We start from the raw sequence: 21,744 nt of genomic DNA, 5'->3' as shown, positions 1-21,744 counted from the left end.
GAAAATTGCGTGAAGATAAGTTGGACTAAACTCTACCATTTGCGTTCTGAGCTGAGGGGGACACTTCAATTGTGACTCAAAAGAATATTAGAATAAAAAAAGTACAGCCAGCTAAATATACAGCTAGCTAGCTGGGTAGATAGTTAGTTGGCTAGCTAGCTAGGTTGATAGGCAATTTGCTAGCTAGCTAGCTAGCTAGCTACCCAGCCTAACTATCTATCTATCTTGTAGCTAGCTAGCTACAAGATAGATAGATAGTTAGGCTGGGTATCGATTCAGATTTCCAAAATCGATTTGATTCGATTCACGTTGATTTTCAATTCAGTTAAACATTTCATGCAGTACCAATTTTACTTTTATTTGGAAGACATTCTCAGAAGTACCCATGTTGCAAATAGTTGAAACTTCTTTCTCTTACTTGGCGCATTAGTAAAGATATGAATATTTACATTTATTATTGAATCTAATGCAGTTAGATAAAACATTGACATTAATCATGTATATTTTATTGAATATGACCTGATCAAAACAAAAAATAATAATTAAAATCAATTACAACTACAGCGCTATATAAATAAAGTGGAAAAAACACTTTGGCAAATCACAACATTCAGATTCCTGTGACTGTTTTTATGCTAAGATTCCAGTGTTTAATAAATAACTAAAAACAAATTGACTTAAGAGCCACAGTCATGTGCATAATTATGCATTCACATTTTGTGTTCTTATGTCCAATTTTTTACCTTACTTCTTTTGGGGGATATTTGTGTTCAGTCTTTCACTTTTTCTTTCATTTAATGTACAGTTTACAGTTTTTACTGCCAAATGCATGCACTCCGTTTAATAATGTGGCAGTAATGCACCAAAAGCAACTGCCAACTGCGAGAAGGAAGGAAGAAAGAAGAAGAATTCATGCATTACCGCCAGTGGCCTTCTTCATAGCCATAGGTATCTATGCTAAAGAAAGGGGCGCTAATGTACCAAACGTATTTGACAACCATTAAATGGAAGTAGAAGAAGTAGTCCGTAGTCTTGTGTAAGTTATAGTGAGGTATTACTTATTTACTATTTTGAGCAGCAAGATGCACAGTAAAAGATCAGGATTCTACTTTTGGCTCCAATGAATTTTAGTTAAGGTAAGACATTTAAAACTACTAAAAAAAAAATAGTTTAGGTGACTCCTATTTCTATGGAACATCCTTGGGCTTTTTCTACACCTTTATTGGAGTCAATTTGTGGGAAATTTTGAAGCCAGGACATCAATGAGAGACAGATACAGTATGTGTGGCAAAGAATGTGGGATCATGTTTAAAAAAGAATTGAGGCTGTAATATCTGCCAAAAAGTGTACCATATTGAGCAAAGGTTGTCGTAAAAATGCAGTTGTTTGTTTTAATAATAATCATAATAATGATAATGATAATGATGATAATGATGATGATGACGATGATAATAAACTGCATTGAATTTATTAAATTTTGGATTGAATTTTGGCTGTAACCTAACAAAACATGGGAGCAAGTGAAGCACTGTGACTACTTAGTGGATGCATCTGGTTCCTGGAGGAGGACATTAGGACTCAACTATTTCCATGTTGGTGGAGCGACTGGGGACAGTACTAGTACAACTCAAATGTCGATTGCATTTTTATCCAGACTTGGACCGCAATGTACTGTAATCCTCTCGGCACACACACAGCACTCTTTCCCTGCTAGGCCTTTGTGGAGGTAATAAAATGTGCTGCCTGGCCTGAGCTTTAATTACACATGCGTTCCCTCAGTCTGCTCTTGCGACATCATCATGGCGGCTATGCGGGAGATTGGGCGCCATCGATTTTTAGCAGCGTGTCATTCACAGCCTTCTCACCCTGCACAGATCATTAGCATAAATTAAGGGGGGGGGAAGTTATGAGTATGTGTGTGTAGGCGTGTAGACGAGGAAAAAGGACGGCCGTGAGGCGTGACAACACCTACCCCCCCCCCCCACACTACCTCTCGTCTCATTTCCGATGTTCTTCTTCAGCTTGCTGTCTTCCTGACATTATGATGCGGTGTGAGAGTCGAAGGAGAAGTGCTACTTTTTGAGTGAGTGAGTGAGTGAGTGAGTGAGTGAGTGAGTGAGTGAGTGAGTGAGTGAGTGAGTGAGTGAGTGAGTGAGTGAGTGAGTGAGTGAGTGAGAGAGAGAGAGAGAGAGAGCGCTAGCTAGAGAGCGCTAGCTAGAGAGCGCTAGCTAGAGAGCTTAAAGGAATACTTTACCTTCACCTGTTTTCTGAGCCATGATTTGTCGTTACCTACTTCCTCAGCACAGGTGATGTCATCTTCAGTCGACAGCAGGTGGAACACTCAGTTTTTAAAGATATTAAATGTATGTGAAAAATAATGAAATTAATTCTGGACAAAATATTAATAACTCTTGAACTGCTGAAAATGGCTGAATGAGTCAAGTATCCCTTTAAACTCCAACATTGGATTTTCCTCCAAAATTTGATTTTAAATTGATTTGAGGATTATATGACACTTTTTGTTTTCTAGTACACTTAAAGGACCTTTACCATGTGGCAAATGTATATGATACATGGTGTGCTAGCTCACCATCCACATATGACCTTTTTGTTCTTACGTTTTGGGGTTTTTGGCCAAATTGTGTGTTTTTCCAGACATAATTCCCATCAGGCCTTTGATTGGTCAAAACGTCCTTACAGATAATGGTTATAGAGTCAACTTTTCCAGAAATAACTTTCTACGGGCTTGTGATTGGCCAGAATTGCCTTAAAGTATCTTTTTATGCTGGAAAGTCATCTTGATTTGTCTCGTACAGCAATACGTCTTAACTTTTGTACTAAAACAAGACTTGCAAAGTGTTTAAGCCTCTCTTAGCCAAACTTTTTCCCGCATTCAATCAAAGCTGCTTCTGTTATTCCAAAGTACGCTTGCAGACGCGTTTCGTTTGGCCATTAAAAGTCAACGCTCGGCTCGGAACAAAAAGACAAACAACGAGCAAATGGCTGCGTTTGCAGCAGAGACAAATCCGATTTGTGTTCTCTTTGTAGCCAATTAATGGCGGCTGGCGCGTGAATATTTCACACAAGTTTTTTTTCCCCAAGTCTCCTTCAGAGCTACATCGCTTAGCGAGGGAGGATTGATAATGATTGTGTTTCAGTCTGCCGAGTCGTGCGGAGCACATTGTTCAGGGCTTTCATCCGCCGCTGATAATCAACCATTAGCATTCATCAATTGGCTCGACGGCAATACGGCTTTGATTATTGATCCTGCTGGGACGTGTGCATAGCGTGACAGTAAAAGAAAAATCCCTATAAAAATACAAAGTAATTTAAAAATGTTTAATTTAAAATGTCTAAAAATGTCTATTGACTGTCCATTTATCCACTTTCTTTACTGATTTCTATAGGGAAGAACATTTTTAATAAGTTTAAGAAGGGAAAAAAATCTAATCAGCAAAAAAAGTCAAATGAAGTGATTGAAAAACGAAATTCTAAAGTCCTTGTTTACGTAACATGCATCAGAAAAGTACAAACAAGTAACATATAGTTTCTTGTCGAGGGTAAACTCTGCATTCTTGTCTGTAACAAAACAACAATAGTGTAAGAAAATTATTACTTCTAGCGAGTAAAATCTCAGTTTTTTTATTTTGACAAAAGAAGTAATTTTGTCAGAAAAGGAAAAAAACAATGTAACAAACAAGAGAAAACATAAAAGAAAACAATGTAATAAGAAACAAAAACAAAGCTAATTTGGTATCCCTATTGTAGCCACCTGGCTATGCTAAAGCCATTTCCCCCTTTCCCTCGTTCCGCTTTGTCTCCCATTGTCCAATCCAGCGTCGGTGATCAGGTGATAAGAGATCAGCGCTCGGATTTATCGCTTCCCTTTCTGCGCTATTTATTCATATTTAACAGATGTTCCCTTTTCCAAGAGATCTTAATGACTCGCTGAGATAAAAGTCAACATTCCGAGGCTCTTTGTAGCTTATCTTCGCCGCGAGCAGACATCACACGGCCGGAAACCAAGATGTAGGACGCCAAGTCTATAAATACTGCGTCTGTAGACTTTTGGTAAAGCAGCATGTGGCTCGCAGCCCGATGTTATTCTCAAGGTATGCTCTGTTCCCACAAACTGCTAACAGTTGTATGCTAGTCATCGCGAGGCGGCACCCGTTAAGTCCCTTATTTTCTCATCTACAGCATTTAGAGAGTTAGTGTACCCACCCTCTTTCTAAAAAAAAAAATGTTTCCAAAAATTGAAGCCACACCCCCCTTTCAACCCTTTCTAATCTCTACTACTGCAACCATGGCTGATCTGAGCTCATTTTTGCTTCTGCCTGTGATTGATGGATGTGTGAGTGGGAGTTAAGGAGACTATTAGCATTATCGCCTGTGATTGATAGTCATTATGACACACAAATTAGCGTAGCATTGGCCAGCGATGTAATGTACTCTGGATTATAGTCGCAGGTTTCCCAGAGGCTTGACTCCCTTTTTATTGCCTTCTGAATGCAGACGGGCGGGAGAATCCCATCAGTGAGTGTTATTTGTTTTTTTTCCCCCCTCCTTTTGCTTTCTCACATCCACAACATCTCTTTCTGGCACCCAGCTGTGTAATCTTTGTATCCGCTGCCTTTAGATCTTCCTTCCTACCTCTTGTGTGATTTAAAGGGAAATAACCTCCATGATCCTCTGCCTCCTTTTTCCCCGAGGCTGTGTGGCCTATTGCCCGTGCCGCCGGGGGCCATTCCATCAGCAAAGTGTCATAAAACAGCGGACCACCAGGCAACAATTGAACTGTTGGGACCAGATTAGTGTGAATGCAGTCTACAAGGTCGTCTGGCAAACGTAGCAGCTCCTGACACACCTCGGCTAAAGCAGAAGCTGCCTTGTGATCATAAACATACTATTGTTTACAGGAACACGTTTTAAAAATAACCTTGAATAATTACTCGCGTGATTTCACCTGGTGTGGTGAGTTTCCACTACATCCTCTTTTCATTTCTAACAGTGGAGAAGAATGTGTAGAATAAGGAACATTCAGCCCCTGTAGCCATTTTCACTTGTAATATGAAGTTTGGTGAGCAAATCCATCACGAAATACGGCCTGAAAATACACAGGCAGGCTGCCAATTTGGTCTGAAGCAGCCATTTACAGGCAATTTTGACCAGACTCTCACATTTGCTTGACAGCCCAACGCATTTTGAGAATTCAGTCCCCAGATCCATTTTCATGAAGCTGCATGAAATTTAGGAGGCGGTCCCTTCATGACAAAAGCATACCGTATAGGCATTCTGCCATTTTAGTATGAACAAATATTTTAGCGTTGTTGCAAGTTGTTAACTCTTTGACTGCCAAAAACGTTAAATAACGTTTAGTAAAATCCTATGGAGGAGTGCCAAAGACGTTAAAAGACGTTTGTTTCAAAACAGAGGTGAAACTAACCATTTTCTATTGTTGATTACTCAAAAATGGAATAAGGTAGAAACAAACTTTTTTTTCTGATGAAAGACGAGAGTCCAATCTTTCATTTGGTAGTATGTGTGTTTCCATAGTCCAAACACATAATTTTCTGTGGACCTTGAAAGATCAGTCAAAATGCTTAAATCGGCTGGCACCCACGGCATCCCTTTTCTGAAAACGTGTGGCAGTCAAAGAGTTAAGTCTGATGGTCCTCTTGGGATTGTTTCTTTTTTGTAATTTGTTTCATCAAATAAATGAAACGATATTTTATAGGTGGTATAGGTGGGCGCCTCAATTCAGGCATTTAAGCCAAGTTATATAAATATATTGCAAAACACAGAAAATCTTCCATTTTTTTGTCCAGATTTCGTCTCATTACTACCAAATTTGAACCACATAAAACAGGCAAGGCAGCTTTATTTATAAATATTTTTTTCCTACACAATTCAACACATTTCACACAAGGAAAAACACAGCACCTAAAAGCATATACAAACACAAGAGCAAAATTACTAAAACAACGTACGTTCAAAAAAACATTGAAATACATAAACAGAAGAAGTTCATAAAGGTAAGTTTATAAAATTACTAATTCAAAGGGAAAAAAATATTTGAAGTGGAAGTCAACCTTAAACATTTCTTGACAATAATGTTATATGTGACCTCACTAGTCTAAACATGCCATTCTGAATAATATAAAATTTTTGGAATATGAGCTATGAAGCAAAATCCAGCTGTTTTTATCCATCAGTGGGGCGGCCATTTTGCCACTTGCTGTCGACTGAAGATGACATCAATGTTGCTCAGGTCTCAGCTACAACCAATCACGGGTCAGCTTTAGAAAACAGGTGCACTGTGATTGGTCGATGTCATCTTCAGTCGACAGCGAGTGGCAAAATGGCCGCCCCCTGAGATGGATAGAAATGGGCTGGATTTTGATGCTTAACTCATATTCCACGAACACGATTTTAACCAGAATAATACTTACATATTTAGACCAGTAAGGCTGCATAGAACATATTATTGTCATTAAAAAAACATTTTTTTTATAAGACCTTAATCAAAGGTACAAGAAAAAAAAAAATAAATTTTTAACTGTAAAGCATTTTCAGTCGGGGCTGACTTATCTTATTCTTTTTGTGTGCAGCGTAACAGCCAAATGCAGCTTCTCCATGTTTGCTTTGATCTCCGATCTTAGCTTGAGGGTTTATATTCAATCAGCATTTCTTTAACGCGTTCAAGACCCAAAACCATTCAGTGGTTTAAAGACCAGTAGCAGAATTTCAAAATCTATTCTACAGCTGACTGAGAGCCAGTGTAAATCCTTTCGGACTGGAGTAATCTGATCTGATCGCTTTGCTCTGGTCAGAACCCGAGCTGCAGCATTCTGAATGAGCTGCAGCTATTTGATGCTTTTTTTTTACTAGACGACAGGATGCCGCTACATCATGGAAAATCTGAGTTTGTGTCACTGGTGGAGCAAAGTTTTATTACCTGCCATAAAACCTTAACCTCAAATAACTCCGCTCCACAAGCCGCGAGCTTGTGAGTGTATATGGCTACATTGGTATGAAGTTTTTCCATTTTTTTGGCCTTGAAGCAAGTAGTGTACCTCACAATGAAAGCAGCCTCATTTAGGTGAAGCGATGCGCCAGGCGAGCGTGTTAGGTGAGCTGCTTTAATTCCTATAAATTAGTCCGAGCAAAGTTCAAGGCAGAATGCCAGATGATTTAGCCTGCTAAGTGATCCACCCCCGCACAGCCCAGCAGTGTGGATGGTAGGCGGTAAATTGGGGAAGATGAGGAGTTGTCAAACCACAAATACGGCAAAGGGAGCTAATCGCCAGGATGCGCCGCGACGAGGCCGCGCCTTATGAATTAGCAATGCCGCCGGGGAAGTAGCGCGGCTCACCCAACCCCGCGTGACAACCTGGATTTAATCACGCCGGGCCGCAGATGTGAGTAATAGAGGCAAGCTTATTATTTTGCTTGGGGACTGTGAAGCCGTGTGAATGGCTGCACTTTTCTTTTAAATCATTATTGCAGCTGACGCGCGCACAAGAGAGCTGGCGGCCATGACAGGGCCTCGCGATACGCCGCCGCAGAAACACGATTTGCGCTCCCTGGTGGGAAAAAAAACCCGGCTTGTAATATAATGCCGGGACTTGGCTATAGTGGTGGCAAGTAACTAAGTACAAATAGTACCAGTGGTGGTACAGTATATACCACAATGCTGCCTGACAAGCAGATGGCGCAGGCTCTTTGTTGGGCAAAAAATAATTTCCTTCTCCCACTGGTCACTGAATCAGTGGAGGTTGGCATTTGTGCTTCTCACTCTGCTTCATCTAGGCCTTCCTTCCTTCCTTTAGTCTTTCCTCTGGTCTCTTGAGTTCTCCCTAATCCGGTTGGAATTCAGATGCATCTGGGGTTGGTGAAAGATTCTAGATTTGTAACTCTGTTGGTGGAGGTTGGTGTCTGGTCTTTGCTTGATCTGTCCTTACTTTGGTCCTTCCTCTGGTATCCTGACAGCTTCACGATTCTGGCGGGTCTCTGAAGTATCGGGTTAAGGTAAAGGGTCTTCGATTTTTATAACAGGTTTCAGGTGAATTCACACACAAAAAAGAGAGAGCAATGGTGATGACATGTTGACTTGGGAAGGCTGCCGAATGAATAGTACTGGGCTAATGATGCTAACTGGTCTTTTTTAAAGAAGATGGCGAAGAAGAAGAAGGTGGCCTGGTGGGTGGTGTCTGGTCGGTGCTGGATTTCACTTTCCTTTCTTTTCTTTGGTCCTTCCTCAGGTATCCCGACGGCCTCACGACTCTGGCTGGAAGTGTTCGGTTTAGGTGAACGGTATGGGATTTTTTTAATAGGTTTTAGGTGAACTAATGAATACACACACACTCGCACGCACGCATGCACACACACACACACGCACATACAAAAAAAAAAAGGAGAGCAATGATGATGACATGTCAAATCGGTAAAATTACCGAATGAACAATACTGAGCGCTCCATAATTTTTTTTATAAAAAAATTTAAATAAAAAATAAAGAAGATGGCGCAAGGTTGATTCTTGCTCAGTCTAGCCACGGACAGTTTGAAGCACAGATGACAAAAATGAAAAATAAAACTAATCCCGATTTTAAGGGTTTGAATCAGCGCTTCTACTTTTACAGGAAGGCTACACACACAACACATTGCACGTGAGTCATGCAGGTAGAGCGATGCAAACGCAACCCCTATGGCATTAAAAAAATGGCTGCTGCAGGACATGAAATGTCAGGGCAATAACATTAAAGTATGGCGGGGTGGGTAATAATGACAGTGGAGCGTTATTTGCAACCATACGCAGTTCACTCTGCACATAATGACTCCATTGACAGTCCTGCGAAGCGTCGCAAAGATGTAGCGGCCATAAAAAAAATAAAAATAAAAAGCTTCATGTGCACTTGATGTTCTATGTGAACCACTGTACTCTCAACATTGGCACAATCGGACCAAATAAGTAATCAGTTCCTGGCACAAGTTTGGTGAAAATCAGTCGAGCAGTTTTTCACATAATCCTGCTCTAACTAACAACAAACAAGGCGACTAAAACCCTCACTTCCTTGGCAGAGGTAATCACGGCTGTGGCTTTGTTTGCCTGATATGCTCTCAAACGCTTCCAAAGATGCATTTAGCAGGACTTAAAACCCTCTTCAAGTGCTCGCTGAAATGAACAACTGGCTGTAATTATATTTCAAAACGTGATGCGACTGAGAGCTTTAAAAACAAGCGTCACACAGACGCAGTATTCCGCTTGCTTGAGAATCTGGAATGTGATATCACAAATGCTGGCCAAGTAGCAACATTAGCAGCAGCTACAGTCCAATAATTCACTTGTGTAATTTAAAGTCCCTGTCTAGTGAAAATGGAACGTCTTGTATTTGAAACAGCACAGAGAATCGTACTATATAAGCATGCGTCTTGAAAAATAGAAGCTGCTTTCCAGCTGTGTTGAAGCCAACCTGTCAATCAAATATGTTTGTTAAAATTGTTTGTACAGGATGCGCTAAAGTGTCTGTAGTTAGCCGTTGCAGGCTGTGTTTCAAAAACAGTTTCAGGCGTTTCTGTTACGTGGGGACCAGAGCTATTGAAAGAGAGTTTGGCCAACTCGGTTTCAGCAGGGGTAGTACTCTGCGCTGTGATTGGTCAACTGCTGGTCACACGACATATGGACGCCATCTTGTTACCATGCTGAAACAGAGTTGGCCAAACTCTTTCTCTCAACAGCTCTGATGGGGGCCAACACAGAACAACAAGTGGACGGCCCAGTCACGGAGGAGTGAGCCTGTTAGCTAGCGAGCTAGCAAACGTAATTAACCGGTGAAAAGAAGTTTAACGCTATGTAGTGTCTCAACAATAAAGTATAACTTGTTCTCAGTCTGTGCATGTTTTCAGCACTTATCTTCAAACATGTTAATATATGAAACTTTAAGGGACTGAGACTATTTGAGTTGCACAAACGCCTCCGGTTTTAGACTGTACATATGCCAATCAAATATGTTAGCAAGCAAAAGTGGCTGCTGGGGCTGAATTTTCAAATCTTGCTGGGCGGCTTTTGAACCAAACTGTTAGACTCTGTATTTTCTGGGCATGAGTTCTTGAGACTTTTTTTTTTTTTTTTTTTTGCAGCTACTCATAATAGACTTGCATAAATAATTTCATGTTTGCTAGCGTCTCCTGGGGTTGAGTAAAAAAAAAAACAACAACAACAGATGAAGCAATTTCAAGAGGCCCTAATGGTTCAAAAGTGGTCATTTAAATGAAGATGATTATTATGTGAAACATGCTAATCGGCTACAATCCTGCCTTTTCTTCTGGTGCTCCGTGCCGAGTCGTGCCAGTCTTTCTGGACCCCTCCGCCCCATAATTGATGTTTGTTTAGCTGGGAACACATGTGGGAAGAACTGTGTGAGTGTGTGTGTGTGTGTGTGTGTGTGTGTGTGTGGGGGGGGTGTTGTTGTTGTGAGGGAGTGTGTTATCCGCAAAGGCAGGCAAAGTGCAGCGGCATATGTGACATTTCATTGAAGATCAGCACGCTGGCCTGCGATTAAAGATGATGACCATCATCACTGCTAAGGGTTGCTCACCTCAATCACTGATGCTCACTTCTACCTTCTCTTCTTTTTTTCCCCCACCTCTTCCTCATCAGGCACCCGCTCACTCTCTGCTGTCTTAGTGTGCCGCTGACCTTTTCGCGCGGATGAATTATTTCACTTTAATGACGTGAAGAGAGAAGGCCAGACGAAATAATGGCGAGAGGGGGCTCCCGCCCGCACACAGGCGCACGCTCGGGTAGATTTAATGCAACCTGTGTGTAAACATACACTGCTTGACACATGTCTGAGACGACATGCCTTTAAAAAGACCAGTTAGCATCATTATGTGCTTTAATGTGGATTCTTTCAACCCTGAAGACTTTTTTTTTGTTCAGGAATGCAAATAAGTGTCTATACTATGACATTTAAATCAACAAATGATCATCCATCCATCCATCCATTTTCTTTACCGCTTGTCCTCACAAGGGTCGCGGGGGTTGCTGGAGCCTATCCCAGCTGGCTTCGGGCAGTAGGCGGGGTACACCCTGAACTGGTTGCCAGTCAATTGCAGGGCACACAGAGACGAACAATCATACTCACAATAACACCTATGGACAATTTGGAGTGTCCAATCAACCTGCCATGCATGTTTTTGGAATGTGGGAGGAAACCGGAGTACCCGGAGAAAACCCACGCAAGCACGGGAAGAACATGCAAACTCCACCCAGAAAGGCCGAAGCCCGGACTCGATCTCACGTCATGTGCTTTCATATTTTGGATAGTACTTTAAAAAATTCATGGTTGGAAAAGTCCGCAAAATCATCATCAGACTCGACCAGGACTTTTTAAATTTGTGGATTTCCCTCATAAGAAGTCAAAGTATGAGCCATCACAAATGGCTGTATCAAACCAAAAGAACTAACATATTGTTGAATTTCCGGCATTGGTCCTTGAGACTTTAAGGTGTCTTCAGAGCTCTAGATTAACTTTTTTCACTAGTTGGATTGGCGCATTCAATTATTATTATTTTTTTTTTGGGTGCTTAGGGTTTTGAACGTAACATTCAAGAAGTTGTAATCTGCTGCTATTTACCTTTCAGATCTGAACACTCACCTAAAACTACAACATGCGATCGGGAGGGTCACCCTACCCCACACCGTGCTTTCGTCATTCACACGTTCAAGAGTTTTGATCGGCCCTTTAGGAACGCTCCGGAGGCTAACCTTGCATTTCACATTGCTCGGCAGAGAGCCTGCCGCCATTCTACGTCACTACGCACTGAATGCGTTGCGCCGCAAATAAGAACGGTGGCGTACGTCCAAATAAAGTTTCTACAAAATGTATTAAACTGGAAAATCATTTTTGAAAGAGGAATCTCGTCGTTATCTTAGGAACAACCAAATAAATAATACAGAGCAAACTTGTCATTACAGTCGAGGTTCTTTCTAACACGATTTCTCTTCAAAACAAAACAAAAAATTTAGAAGAAAAGAAATGGCTTATTCCACTTGGTGCTCTGTGTTAAAATCCAATTTGTGGAGATTAATGATCCTAAAGTTACTTTAAAAAAATAAAATAAGGTAATCTTAATAGCATTTGATCTTGTTTTGTTTCTAAATGTGGTGATGGGATTTGAAGTGGAATCTTGAAAATCCTAAATTATTTGCCTTACCATCTTTAACTCATTTGCTCCCAAAAACGTATAATAAATACGTTCTATTTTAAATATATAAAGACGTATTTATAAGTTGTTGTTTTTTTTCCCCAGATTTGTGAATAATGATGAAACTTAGCTATATTCTAATGCTAATTGCTTTAAAACGGAAACAGATATAAATATAATTTTTTTTTCCTGATGAAAGAAGAGACTCTAATCTTTTGGTAGGTTCCATGTTTTTATAGCAATAGAACACAATATTCTTTGGGCCTTGCAAAATCAGTTAAAATCCAGTAAAACAGACGGGAGCGAAGGGGGTTGCTTCAGTGAAAATGGCCACAAAAAAAATATAAGAAAATATAAACAAATACATGATTGATTGCTTGATTGGTTTGAGTGTATTGAATACCTTAAAGTCAAACAATTTCAAAGCGACCCTTGCATCCGCATACTTCTATATTTGGCCCTCAAATGAAAAAGTTTGGACACCCCTGGTCTAGAACTCTGGTGTTGTTATGATAAACATGTCCACCCAGTGTTGTGTCACAGTGAAACCGGCGTCTGAGACTAATTTATGTTGGCTTTCCTTTGGAAAGTGTTGAGTTTTCGGGCACACGGAGGCCCCCCTAAAAGGTGATTCATTCGATTATATCATGATGCTCTGTCCCCTTCAAGACATTCACACATAACGGTAGACTGGTGTGTATGCCGGCATTCCCCGGACAAAGCTGCTTCCTGGTGTTTTGTGTGTGCGAGTGCGCCATGATGACTGAAGTCTCCTGCTGTGTGAAAGTGACACTTTCTCTTCTCCTGCAGTGTTTGATTAAATCTGTGTGTGTGTGTGTGTGTGTGTGTGTGTATAATCAGGAAAGGAAGAAAAAATGCATGAAAAATTCAGGCGCTTATAATACAAAATCCAGATGAATCATGAATGCTTAATGTGAACGGCGGCCCGAGCAAGCGAGCCAGCGTGTGTGCGTGTCGAAATTGTTCCGCAAGTATCCTGGCGCTCTGAGCTAGCATTGTCTGCCAGGGCCGCATTCACAACACGGGCAGGGGCGTGTTGTGCTCCCCCCCCCCCAACACCTCCTCTCACCAACTCCCCACCCTTCGCCTCGCTGGTAACGAGGTGCTGAGGGACAGCAAGTGCTTGACGCCAGCAACATGTGAGAAGCTTTTAACTGCTATTTAAATGCTGCTAATTGCCTTCATCTTTGCCACAAACGCTTGTTGTTGTTGTTATGCAGCTGCTGGACGCGTGCTGAGCGTTCTCACCGTGCGGAAATACTCACAAATCTTTGTTGATGATGGCCCCTCCTCTTTTCTTTTTTTTTTTTTTGCTCTCTCTCTTATTGGCTTTTAATGAAATATTGAGCTCCAAGAAAAACTTCCCGCTCATATGAATAATAGAAAGAGCAATTTAAGTAACATCATGGAAGAGGGCTGAGTGGACCGCTGTGATAAGGGAGGAGGGGTCTTGGCGTGGAAGATGATGTCACAAAAGCCCATTAAGGGGCTTTTACGGGGATGGAATGTTAAAGAAGAGAGAGAAAAAACAGAAATAGCGAAGGATGACAAGCGTTTTTTTTCAGAGGGGACAGACTTAACAGAAAAGCGCATCCGAAAATGACAACAATAACAACTGGGACATTTTTATTTTTTGATTTTTAGGGGACGGGCTTTGAGAAAGAGACAGGCAGCAATAGAAAAAAAACAACTTCTCCTGCTAATATGTGTTTTTGGAGGAGACAAATGGAGAGAGTCAAAACAGTGAAGAGAAAGAGTAACACAGAACAAACTTAAAAGACACAAACGGCAAAGAACAAAAGCAACCAATGGAGTGTTCAGGGACCCAAAAAGGTGGCGGCACAATGGTTTTTCTTTTTTTAATTAGAAAGCTTTTTGAAAGGTTGAAAATGCCACAAGATGGCACCAAAGTGATGTGTTTATGTTAAACATAGTTTTTGGTCTGGGCACAAAAAAAGTAAATAGACGACTTGCTGTTCTTGTTGATGTTTTAAGTAAATCACATTTGGCAAATGGACAAGTTCACAGTATGTCAGGGCTTGGACACTTAAATGATGGAGAAGGCCATAATTTTTTTTTATCAGCGCAACTGGGGGGGCCACATAGGACCATGCACCTCCTAACTAGATGTATGACAAAAACATATTTTTCAAACGCCATGCAGATGTTTGTTTTTTATTGAACCAATACTATCACAGTATTTTAATTTATTTTAGGTTCATTACATGTATAAAAGATATAGCCTACAACAGGAAAGGGTTTGAATAATGTGTGCATTTTTTCCCACCCTCACAAAAATCAACTCATTTAAAATCATTCATTCATCATTCGATCATTTAAAATGTGCAAAAAAATGATTAGGCCTACTCAGGATGTATTATAGGGCAATAAGACATGTCTGCCATCTAGTGCTGAATGGTGATATTACAACTTAAAACTATTTAGTGGATCCTCACTATTCACAGCTCAAAATCCGCATTTAATTGATATATTAAATTAAATTAAAAATAATTCAAATAAATTAAATTAAAATAATTCAAATTTAATTAAAAAAAGAAAATGCTGCAAGCGGCACTGCTGAATCTTCTTTCTTAGATGGCAGACAGAAAGAGTAACTTTACACGAAACCAATAGAAATGGATGCTCTTAAGAGACAACAAACATCATTAACAAAAGGAAACGTTTATGCGGACTTGATAACATGCCTCCGTACCAACCGACTTGAGTGTGAGCTGGTCAAAGGCATCTTGAGGACACAGCATGCGTGCCTGGATGGTGTAAATCCATCCCAGCATGCATTGCACCAGTCAGCGCCTCCCAATTAGCTGACTTAGCTTGTTTGCGGCTCCATTCAGGAGTGAGCGTGTGTGCGTGCGGCCAGATCAAACGGCTTCTTTCTTTCTTCATTGGCCGACAATGCTTAACCCAAGAAGAAGCATAGCTAAAGCTATGTGGGTAGCCGCATAGTCGGTTGAATCGCCCTCACTTTATTCTCAGAATTCTCACTTTAAAGGCTGACTTCTTTCTGGCTTTAAAGTGGGAATTCGGACTTTAATCTCAGAATTCTGATTTTAAATAAGAATTCCACTTTATTCTCAGAATTCTCACTTTAAAGTCAGAATTCTCACTTTAATTCTGACTTTAGTCTCAGAATTCTGACTTTAATGCACAAATCCGCTATGTGCGTCTGGCCATTGTCGTCGTGGTTACTGAGGTCAGCCAAACCTGGATTAATCGGTTTGTCCAATCATGAAAGACAGAAAATGAAGGAGTGGTGCTGAGTTTAGGAAGTAGTAGATTTGTGCAAAAAGTCAGAATTCTGAGAATAAAGTCAGAATTCTGACTTTAAAGTGAGATTTCTGAGAATAAAGTGAGAATCCTGCCAAACTTTTTTTTCTCTCTTTACTGACAAAATTAAAACCCTATTTTGTACAGGAGAGGATCCGCTCTTCTGTACAAAATAGGGTTTTAATTTTGGGTTTCAAAGTTGGGATTACTAGTAGGGTAAGGTTTTAAATTTTGGTTGCAAGAAAGGTTTATCCGCTTGTAGCAAAGACTAGGGTTTCAAAATAGGGCGCCAAACTTGAATCAGGATTTCAAGACGAGGCTAGGTTTTCAAAATTGTGTTACAAACTTGGATTGTTTGTAGTTTCAAGACAGGGTTAGTATTTCAAAGTGGGGTTTCAAGACTGTGTTAGGGTTTTGATGAGTTTTAAGACTGGGTTTTGGGTTTTGGGTTTTAAGTTAGACTTTAAAGTATGGAATAAGGTTTCAAAATGGGTTACGGTTTCAAACCAGGGTTATTGTTTTGAAGTTGTGAGTTTCAAATTACCGTTTCAAGCTTATGGTTCCAAGACACGTTTCAAAGTAGGGTCTGTAAATAGGGTTTGAAGACAGTGTTGGGTTTCAGAGTAAAATTTCAAATCTGGAAGAAGGTTTCAAACTGGGAATTGTGTTTCAAGTTAGGGTTTTCCAGACAGGATGGGGTTAAATTAGGATTCCATGTCAGTGTCAGGGTTTCAAAGTGGAGTTATTCTTTTAGAATGTTATTCTTTTATTCTTTAGTCTTTCCTCTGGTCTCTTGTGGTCTCCCTAATTTGTTGGAATTTAGATGTTTCTAGGGTTGGTGAAAGATTCAGGTTTTGTAACTGTGGGGTAATAGGTGGTGTTTGGTTGGTGTTGGATCTCACGTAGCTTCATCTCTCCTTTCTTTGGTCCTTCCTCTGGTCTCCTGACAACTTCACGACACTGGCGGGACTCGGAAGTATCCGGTTAAGGTGAAGAATATGGTATTTTTTAACAGGTTTCAGGTTAATTAATCAGCACAAACACACACACTGGTTTTAAGATGGGGTTGCGTTTCAAAGAAGAATTTCAAAAAAATAGTTTCAAAGTATTTCAGTGTTTGAAACTAGGAGTAGGGTTTCAAACTAGGGGTAGGATTTGAAAGCAGGTTTTCCAAACAAGGTTTCAAGAACGGGTTAGCAGTTTGGAATCAAAATAAACAACGATTACAAGCGTATCCCCAAAAAGGCAAATTTTCAGGGCCTCTTTGAATCAGTGTTTCAATAGAGAGCTTTTTTCCTCCCATCCTTCACAGTGACGGTGTTGCTTCAGTAAAGCACATCAAGGACTGATATGAAATGAACACTTTTGTCTGGCCGCACAATACGAATGCCGACGGGCGGCCGCAACAAAAGAGATCATGTCCTCTTTTCTTATCTGGACACTCTGTGACTAGAAACCAAGATGGATTCCACGGCTGTCTAAGGATGCAACCACACCCCCCCTCTCCCCCATCCACCTCCCACTTCACCAAGGAGGAGCCATTAAAATATTGCTGCCTCAACACAGCAAGGCCGGTGGTCTTCATCAGTTAATAGCAAAGTGGCCCCCCTTTTGTGACGCCAGACATTTGGCAGCACGCTCGGCATCCCGAGAGACCCGAGACGCACTTTGAAGATTCTTGTAGACTTGACCCTCTTCACTTTGTCAAGATCCTCACAAAGGGTTGTCTCAGGTCATTCACCAGATGTTTATGGACAAAAACTAGCCTGCCCAAGACTGATAGATATGAAATTGGAAGGACGGTCATGTCAAATTTATTTACAATAAGTAGCTCGTAAAAAGTGCTTCACATGCCCATCGTTGACCAAAATTAACGACATCCCCTGATCTCCTGAGAAGAAACCGCAATAAAACAGGCGTACATGGAGTTTAGAGTCTGAAGATCTTACTTAAGGTCTGACTTAAGTCAAGATCTGAACATTTCTACTGAGGTAGCAACTCTAATTTCCGTGGGTTGGACGATCCAGAGATCACTGGAGCCCGAATTGAGAACTTTCTAGAATTGAGAACACTCTAGAGCCTGCGGACTTCGTTTTGGCTTTCGGAATCACCAAAAGACCAGCGTCCTGTGAGCAAAGGTTTCCGCAAGGAACCACTAAGTCGGCAAGATAAGAACAGGGATGTGATTTTTCCGCTAATTCGCGGAATTCCGCTTTTTTTATCCCCCCCCCAAAAAAAAAATCCTATTTTTTTTTTATTATTTTTTTTTAGTAGTTCATTGTGTATGCACATGACTCCGACAGATAACATCTTCTGCTATAACAAAGACATTTGTGGTATGCTCTAATATGAGTTACTTTTCATTTGGTCATGATACAATTATTTGTTCATGAAATTTGAACTCTTCAACATTATTTATGTGTTAACTCAGTAATCACATGAGTTAGATATGATGATATTCTCAGTGATAGTTTTTAAAAGCAAAGGCAGTCCAATGTTTTTGAATGTGACTGATTTTGAGTTGACTAAAACTGCCATTTTATATGGGATAGTTCAATATACATTGAAACTTTATGCTGTTGTTTTGTCTATTTCTTTGTCATGTGAGTGCATTGAAAGTACTTAAAAACACGGAAAACCCATGAGCTCCGGGGGGCTCCACCCCCCTTGTCCCCCCACCAGGGCACTGCCCTGGACCTAGCTGGGTGCCAGCGGCCCCCAGACCCCCGGCTAAATTTTCAGATAATTTCACTTTGGTCAAATCACATCCCTGTAAGAAGGTGCTAAGATGTGTAATATTTTATGAGTACGTATATGTACGTGTCTAACTTAACAAGACCCATGAAAAAGTCTTAAGGACCCATGTCTAAAAAATAAACGGAAAGTTGTCCATTTTGGTTTGAAACAGCCATTTTAAGCGAATTCCCGTGCTTTTACCATTCCCGACCTGGGAATTTGACTAATCATCAATTGATAGATTGGAACAAATTTGTCGATTTAGCTTTGAAGCAGCATTTCCAGGGCTCATACGTTTGAGGAATTCCTCAAAAGGCAATTCGCCCAATTGGAAGCAAGTGCACTAGACAGATGGGCAGCGCGAAACTGTCAAGGATTTAGGTCTGTCATGCAATGTGGAATTAGCATGACTTTAAAGCTGTCAAAATTAATTGATTAATTGACAAGTCATCGGCTATCAAATTAATCGACTGTAACTGTTTTAATAATCGAGTAATTTTTTGAAGCCATTTTTTTATTGAAAATTGTCCAAATCCTCTGTTTTCATCATATTAACAGTAATTGTTTACAGCAATGTGGAATTAGCATGACATTAGAGCTGTTGAAATGAATCAAGTAATCGGCTATCAGATTAATCGACAACTGTTTAATTAATTGAGTACTCATTTGGGACAATTTTTTTTTTATTGAAAATTGATTTTACCATATCAACATTAATTGTTCACTGATTTCTTTAGTCCTTTATGAAATAAGACTGATTATCTTCTGCAAACATCTGTTTTTACTTTGGAACACAATGACCAAAAAGGTAACATAGTACAACAATCCCGCCGCCCCCTTTATTTTTTTAAATCACTATTTGAATATGAAATATGAAATAAACACCAATAACTAGTTAACAGTAATCAGGGGGGGGAAGCTTTTGTAATACACTTTAATGCAAAATTAAAATGAATCAGATTAGTCGACTAATCGATTGAACAAGTGATAGATTAATAGATTCTAAAAATATTCGATAGTGACAGCACTACATGATATGAAAGTTTTATGATCCCTAACGCGACATGAAAAATAAAAACACAAAAACAAGATGCTTGAAAAGATCTCAAGGACACAAACTTAAACTTAAGTCAGCCACTTGTGTTTGTTAGACTAGGACTATATATTTTTTTTTTAAACACTATCCTTGGGGAAAAATGGTCTGTGAATGTCTAGACAAAGACGAGGTCACACAAACAACCTGCTTGCATATATCGTGACACCCTCCCCACTATTGTAGCCACAGCTAGACAGGAAACGAAGCTTATCCGCCATCAAATAAGAAAAATGTGCTCGGACTCTTGTTAGTGTCCCGAGATGCTCCGGTTTAGCATTCTAGCAAGAAGAGAGGCTTTGCCAGTTAGTGAACGTAATTGCTCCTAATGACCATTAGGAGTTTGGTTTTCATCTCTGGGGGCCGTGCAAAAAAGGCCTTTGGTCTTATCAGTTGATTAGTCACAAATAGGCGGCACGGAGTCCTTGCGCGGGGAAACTAAACGAGCGTGGCCAAATTGCCGCTGGTGTTCCTCGATCACAAAGACGCTAATGGAGCGGCGGACGAGTTAGTCCCGCTAATTCCTGAACCGCGACTAAAGTCAAGCAAATGGATGACTGGAATTCAAATAGAAGCTCGTGTACTGTACCGTATGTTTTCAAAAATATATTCTATAAGTTTGTAAAATATGGAACCTGCCTACTCTTTCATCTATTGAATGTTTTGGAACAGGGCAGACGAAAAAGTCTCAATGACTTTTGCTCTGAATTGAACTGGAAGCCATTTTGACTCTTACGGCAATATTTTAATAATAATAATGCATTCACTGATTTGATTTCTGAAATAATTCAGAAAGTTTGATATCTATAAATGAAATGTGATGGAATCCACCACACGTCAGCGGAGCGAGAATCTGTCTGTCTGTCTGGACCTTGGTCAGATTCACCAAAATTGCATTACACTCTTGCGCCACAACTTAGACCATAATGTTTAGTCTACTTTCAGCCACCGAATATTAAGGTGAGCTATGGGGGTGGGGGGGCTCGTAAAGAAAAAGAAAAAATGCCCACGTACATACATACAAAAATGTTAAACTAATACAAATATGGCATTTCATTTCATAAAAAATCATAAAATTTAGTTAAAATTAAAAGATGTGCTGTACTGTAAATAAAACGAGTGTGATATTGATTTGTGTTGAGGTTATTTTTCTGCCACTAGATGGCATAATTGCATTTGTAAGACATTGATGAAAGCTCAGTGCAGTTTTTTTCTTTTCATTTGCTATCTAATCTTTAACATGAAGTAACTTGTAAAATTCTGCCCATTTTTAAAATTGTAAAATACAACTCAACCCCAGCCTCCACAAATATATGCATAATTATTACATTTATTACTGCAAAATTTTGACGTGGACGTGTCTGCTGCATTGCGACTGGAATTCCCCCAGTACAGGCTTTCCAAGGGGCGGTCATTAATTGTGTGTTGAAAAAATGAGTGGCGTTAAAGGGAACTTTAAATCAACTCAAAATTATAAAACATAATTTTTTAGTGGGGTATCCTACACATTACCACCCAAAACTCACTCAATAGCGCCCCCTGGAAAGTTTGATAAATTGTGCGCGATACACCAAATATTCCCAAGCAGCCGAAATTGGACTAGAATTTGAACATGCTGATTTTAAGCGACCATTTAGGCAAATTCCAGTGCTTGAAATGCTAGACTGGAATTTGGCGAACAGACCCCAATTGGAAGCAGGTGTCTCAGACAATAATGCAAAATTTACAAGTTCATTTGCATATGCCATCTAATTTGGGCAGAGCGTCGTTTCAAAGTTTGATCATTTTGAGGATATGCCATATGAAACGGGGGAGGGGGGTGGAGGGGGGGGGTCGCCTGTTCGTTGTTGCTCACAGCTTTAATTGTTGTTATTTTTTCCCCTTCACAGATTCATTTGCATTATGCAAATGAAGCAGTGATATGGATCTTCTTCCCTCTGATGAACATTGTGCACCACAATTTACCGACCGAGTAATTACTTATTGACAGAGTCATATTAGAGTGGAAATTGTATTATGGAGAGAAAAAAAAAAAAAAAGAAGAGGCAGAGGCATCTCATTGAAATGTTGCAGCAAATAACAATAAGGAAACAATTAGAAGACATCAGCGAAATGGACACGAGTGAGCATCTTTCGCTTGCGCCACCTGTGCTTGTGTTCTCTCGCCACCTTTTTAATTAATTCTGAAAAAAAAATGTCAGGGATACGAATTACAAGCGCACACTCGGCTGCACAGCAACGTGAGGGCAAGTGAGGTCGAGTATTGCGCCAGTCGTCCATGTTTGTTTGTGGGTTGCAATATTTATGCTGCTTGTGGGCACGTGGCTTGTGACTTTAAAATTAGCGAGAAGAAAAACATGAATTTCCGACTTTATAAAGTGACAAATTTGCGAGA

General features: G+C 40.2%; 1 protein-coding gene across 3 annotated transcripts in view; it reads left to right on the top strand.

Annotated features, from left to right (window-relative positions):
- cdh8 (cadherin 8) overlaps nt 1-21,744 on the top strand; it is a 145,587-nt gene that overhangs the window by 9,566 nt on the left and 114,277 nt on the right. Inside the window, exon 1 of one of the 3 annotated variants that reach the window (XM_077564176.1) lies at nt 1,068-1,136. The exons of the other annotated variants lie outside the window; for them this stretch is intronic. The gene's annotated coding sequence lies outside the window, so the exon portion shown is untranslated. Of the gene's footprint in view, nt 1-1,067; nt 1,137-21,744 lie in introns of those variants that run through there. 3 annotated transcript variants of the gene reach the window in all.

Source organism: Vanacampus margaritifer, chromosome 4, assembly GCF_051991255.1.
Source record: "Vanacampus margaritifer isolate UIUO_Vmar chromosome 4, RoL_Vmar_1.0, whole genome shotgun sequence".
NCBI classification, from domain to species: Eukaryota; Metazoa; Chordata; class Actinopteri; order Syngnathiformes; family Syngnathidae; genus Vanacampus; species Vanacampus margaritifer.
Note: the sequence above shows the minus strand (reverse complement) of the source record. Positions and strands in the feature narration are given on the sequence as shown.